Consider the following 5,511-nt stretch of genomic DNA (forward strand, 5'->3'; position numbering starts at 1 on the left):
CAAATAATTCTCGGGTTTGATAGAGCGAGAGCCTTTCACGTTGTTAGGATATCTCACTCAAAGCGCTTCACTGGGCTCGCTGTGAAGTGTAGTGACTATGTATTTTGTAGGTTGGACGCGGCAACATAGTTGCGCAGAGCGATGTCCAGATTTTGTGATTTGGGAATTTAATTTGCAATATTTCCTCACAGGATTCCTTGGCCGGGAGTGGGAAGCCCGATCCGTAAATAGACTGTGTCCCAGAGATTCATTCCCACAATTTGGTGTGACCTGCATCCGGGTCGGAAAAGACACTCCGAAATCCAACTCGGATTCCATCTTAAGGAATTAATAATACTAATTCCGTTAAGACTGCAGCAAACTTTACCTTCAATCCCCTTATATATAAAATTAATCAGAGTAATTTGGTCACTTCAATCCACAACTGTTTGTGGGACATTGCTGTGTGCAATTGGCTGCCGCGTTTTGCCCACAAAATACACACTCCATTTTACAATACATTCTGTGAAGCGCTTCGAGACATCTCAATGACGTGATAAGGCGCTGTGTCAAATGCCAGGATTATTATTATTATTATAAGTATGTAAAGGAACGATCACCAGTGTTAGCCGGTCCTTTCAAGAATTTTCAAGAAGAATTCCATTAAGAAATATCATAAGTTAGAGGCCGCTGTTTGGTTCACATCATTTGTGCCCAAATGGCTCAGCTCAGGTGAGTAATTAACTGAGTGTGAATGTCAGCCACGATTTACAGAATAACTGTAGTTTTTTTTAAATGGATGGGAGTGGATCTCGAACACAGTCAGCGTGTGCTTTTATGTGGTGCAGAGGATAGAGATCAGTTAAAGATCTTTTGAAGAATTGGTACCTTTGGTTTGTTAAAATAGACCTGTGGCATTTTACACCCTCTTTCCCTTTAGAATAGTTGAAGTGACTAAGAGATTTGTGTAGCGGGAGGCCACGAATTGCCAATTTCTACAACTGATATGAAGTCTCACTCATTGGGAAAGGGACAAACAGAGGCTTGGCTGGGACTCGCACTGAAACGTTAGTATTGCGTGTGTTGTATAGTCGGAGGTGCCTCGGGAAGCCATAGACAGAATATGATGAAGTGTGTGAGATGAGGCTGGATATGTATTTGGAAATAACTGTGTTAAGGGATGTGGGAAATGGGATTTAAAAAAGAGCTGTTAGGAACTAAAAAAATGACGGAGAGAGACGTTGTGTGTGCTTGTTTCGAGACCCCACCCCATTTGAAGAACACTGTAAGAATTAATTCCCTGGAGCACAATAATCCCAAAGAATTCCGGTATAACTCCGAGATTTGCAAGTCTAGGCCATAATAATAATAATAATAATAATCCTGGCATTTGACACAGCTCCTTATCACGTCTTTGAGACATCTCAAAGCGCTTCACAGAATGTATTGTAAAACGGATTGTGTATTTTGTGGGCGAAACGCGGCAGCCAATTTGCGCACAGGTGAAACATTCGCTGAGGGTAGATGTTCGTGACTCAGACACGTTCCTAGTTCATGTGATGCCCACATGTTTGTGTTGGTTACCAAACAGTGGAAATTCCCCACAGACTATGTTAAGCCTAGTGTGGTCAAATGGGAGAGTCAGGGCAGCTATGTGGATCTGAGCTGGGTGTTCAGTAAAGCAGAAAAGCTTTATTTTCTAGCCCAGTGTATGTGTGTTATATATATATGTGTGTGTGTGCATGTGATTCTTCCTGAGTGGAAGTTCTGAATCAAACCCGCAGTGGTACGAATAACTCATCACAGCATTTGGGATAATCATCACAAGAAACACGTCATGAAGGACAATACACGTGACCTCCTTGTATCACAAAGTGGGCTCCAACACAGGGTTCCAGTGACTCTCTGGTAACAACAATAACCTTTAAGACAACTTTTGTTAGTCACTATCCACTGACGACGTTTCTCTTTTCCCACCATGTTTCACCCAACCCCCAAAAAATGTTTTGCCCAGAAAATATACAGTCAATTCACTTAACGGTATACCATGTGAAGTGCTTTGAGATGTCTCGAAGACGTGATCAAATGCAAAGATCATCATTATTATTATAACCAAATGTACACCCAAATCATCAGGCAATATTGAACAATGTCCCGTGAAATTCAATCCCCCGTTGTCAGCATTAGTGTGAATTTCTCGAGAGCCCAATAGATCTGAAACCACTAAAATCAGTCAATCAGATTCTCCTGCTGTATCTGAGCTTGAGCAAGGCCCGAGGCGATGGTTGTCAGAGGCACCACTTGAGCTTCCTCACAATCACAAGGTGAAACCATTCGTCACAGAGTTTCCTAGCTTCAAAAATTCACACTTGTTAATAATGGGCAGTGACCACAATAATCTAATTCATAATGATCGAGTAGCAAGCAAATCCGATACTAGGAAAATCTTTGTTTCCATTGTCATTGGTGTGTGGTATCTGGAGTAACGTTTAATGGGGCATCAAACTAACCACCACTGAGTCCTTGACCAGAGAATATCAATTTGAGATAGTTAGCAAACGTGCAAATGGGGAGGGTTTTTTTTAAGGAGCATTTCTTTCACACATAGGACATGGAATACCCTACTGGGAGCATTGGTTGAGGATGCTTTGAGATCTCTTGACAACTTGATTAGGCGCTATATCAAATGCAAGGATTATTATTATTATTACTATCATTGCTTGAAGCAGAAGCCATACAGGCTTACAAAAGGGAAAACAAGATTAAAAACCTACAGAGGAGTCATCTGCAGAGTTGTGGGGGAAAGGCCGGCACAGACACGATGGACATAAGTCTTCATTAAACCTTGTTTTAAACACAAATAGGTGGTCACCATAATCGTGAAACAGCAGGAGAGGGAACACATTCTATCGGGAGCATTTGCAACATTTGCAGGAATATTGCTGGTCTTTGAACAATCTTTTCCACTGATTCCCCACTGAACATCAGTGAGTACATTGTCTCAGTCACCACAGGTGGTTTTGGTGAAGCAAAGTAGGCGTAAGAATCTCTTAAAAAAGAGCAATAGTCAAATATTGGTGAATTTCATATCGACCCATTGAGTCATACACACACTCACACGCACGCACACACACAGATCCAGATTATTCATCATATTCACAACAAAAGTTAAGTCCAATTTTTTTTTCAAATGTATTTTGTATGAATTACTCCCCAAGTAAAATCGGTCGCTTGTTTCCATGGCTGTTTTTCAAGAGCTATCGCTGTCTGGCAAGCTTTCCCGCTGCTTGTCCAGGGAGGGCCATGTTGCCCCTCAGTGAGGGCTTTGGCTTGCAGGGTTAGCAGGGGCTGAGTGGGATGACTGCTGTTCCACAAAAATGTCAATTTCCTTTATTAAAAAAATATTAGAAATTCTAATTGCAAAGATTGGCGCCAAAGCATCAAGTCACAGTGTTTACTTAGCAAGACCACAATTCCCCGTTTCAGGAATTTTGAAAAAAATCAATCCTGAAGACGTGTGTGTTTTTCAGGAATTTTTCTCCCCCTTTTTGTTTTTTTTTAACACGAGACACCCCCCACCCCCACCCCCACCAGTCCCCTCCCTCCAACCCAAACCCTCCCCCACATCCCCCCACCTGATTAACAGCCATCATCAACATGTTTATGTAAAAGTTCTGGGCGGGTTGAGAGCACACAGCTCCATTCACCGAAACGGTGGAAGTCTAGAAATGTTTTAATAAACAGCACCAGCTTCTCCTCAGACTCTGTGTGACTGTACCATTCTGTGGTCCACTTGTTTCTTGGAAACATGGGGCCGGGTTGAAACGCTGCAGCCAATTGCGCACAGCGACGTCCACAAACAATCGTGGATTGAGTGACCAAATTATTGCGATTATTATTATTTCTTTCAAGGGATTATAATCTCCCAGAAAGCAATCCGCCAATCGACTAACAAACGTGTTCCTACTTACTGCTGGTAAACAGAGGTGCGCGTGTGTGTGTGTGTGTGTGTGTGTGGGGAGTAAGGAAACTTGCATAAGGTTTCGCACTGTCCTGTCCCGCCCAGGAATTGAACCCGGGTCCTCTCGCTTGCAAGGCGAGTGCTCTAAATTTGTTGTGTTAACCTTCCCCATCATTCATTCGGAGAGTGATATTTGTTTCGTTGTCTGCAAAGTGTTGCTGTTAATTCGAGAACATGAATGTTTGAAGAACAGCTCTGATTAATTTTCTGAGGGGCACGTTTATAAAGGGAGAGCATTGTGCGCGATACATTAGGAAAACTCAGCCCGACAAATAATTTTGCCTATAAAAATATTATTTCACAACATGAGGTGCATGAGATTTGACCTGAAATCGCTCCTTTGAATACTTTTTATTTCCTCTTTTTCCCTCTCCGCCTTCTGTAGTGTATAATACATGACAAACTCTCGTCTGTGTTTTAAACACACGCACACCCACAACCACCCACATACTCACACACACCCCACAGCTGCACACATACCCACACTCACGCCCACTCACACTCTCACTCACACACACACACACCGGCCCATTCATTGCAAACCCCAGAAAAGGTCACGCTCTTCTCAGGTACTGAAGAGGGATTTAAAACGAAACTGTAAAAGCTGAAAAAAAAAATCAGCATTTGAAAACCTTAAGGAAAGGAGAGCTCGTGTGTGTTCCTGCACACCTACTGATACAGTCAGAGAGAAAGCCTTGAAGAGCAGCCACAGTTCAGATGCTTTTAGTTGTTGCACGTGCTTACGTGTCACAGAGCATTTTTACTTCAATAGTCCCTTACATGAAGTCCTGTAGCTCAGTGGTTAGAGCACTCGCCTCCCATGCGAGAGTTCCTGGGTTTGATTCCCGGCAGGGGAAACCTTAGGTAAGTTTTCTTACTCCAGACACATGCCTCTGCTTACTAGCAGTAAGTAAGAACCCGATTGTTAGTTGATTAGTGAATCACTGGGAATAATAATCCCTTAAAAAAAATGTGGTCACTCAATCCATGTTTGTGGGGACGCTGCTGTCGCGTTTTTCCCACAAAATACGCATCAGTTCACTTTACAGTACATCCTGTGAAGCGCTTTTGAGACTTCTCGAAGACGTGATGAGGCGCTGTATCAAATGTGAGGATTAGTATTATTATATCAGGAAACCCACCTTGAAGGGCCCAGGCTCGGGGGAAAAGAAGTCATGCAACATAAATGCAAAACTAGCGGTTAGGTTTCACCATTTAAAGGTTGTAGGAGGAAGGGAAGACTGAGAGAAGTATATTTTCAAAGCTCTGGGTGATTAGTCACCATTTTTGCACGATGATTAATCCCAGTGGTTTTATTAAAACTGGTGCTATCTGACTTACAGAGGAGGAGTAGGAAATTCCACAAGCCTTGGGGTTAGAAAAGCCGTGCTTGCACACAGCAAACACGAGTATAGATGGGACACGTCATTTGCATTAAGACGGAGAGAGCGTAAATTCACATGTCAGATTCCTGTGGCCGGTTTGGACGGATTATGTGGAGTTTACAGACT

At 42.7% G+C, this 5,511-nt stretch overlaps 1 non-coding gene across 1 annotated transcript; it reads left to right on the forward strand.

Annotated features, from left to right (window-relative positions):
- The first annotated feature begins 4,786 nt into the window (after positions 1 to 4,786).
- trnag-ccc lies at positions 4,787 to 4,857 on the forward strand. The gene has a single exon. It is a non-coding gene; the product is annotated as a tRNA-Gly (tRNA).
- Positions 4,858 to 5,511: the final 654 nt, after the last annotated feature.

The sequence above is a fragment of the Callorhinchus milii genome, unplaced genomic scaffold (genome assembly GCF_018977255.1).
Source record: "Callorhinchus milii isolate IMCB2004 unplaced genomic scaffold, IMCB_Cmil_1.0 Scaffold10, whole genome shotgun sequence".
In the NCBI taxonomy this organism is placed as follows: Eukaryota; Metazoa; Chordata; class Chondrichthyes; order Chimaeriformes; family Callorhinchidae; genus Callorhinchus; species Callorhinchus milii.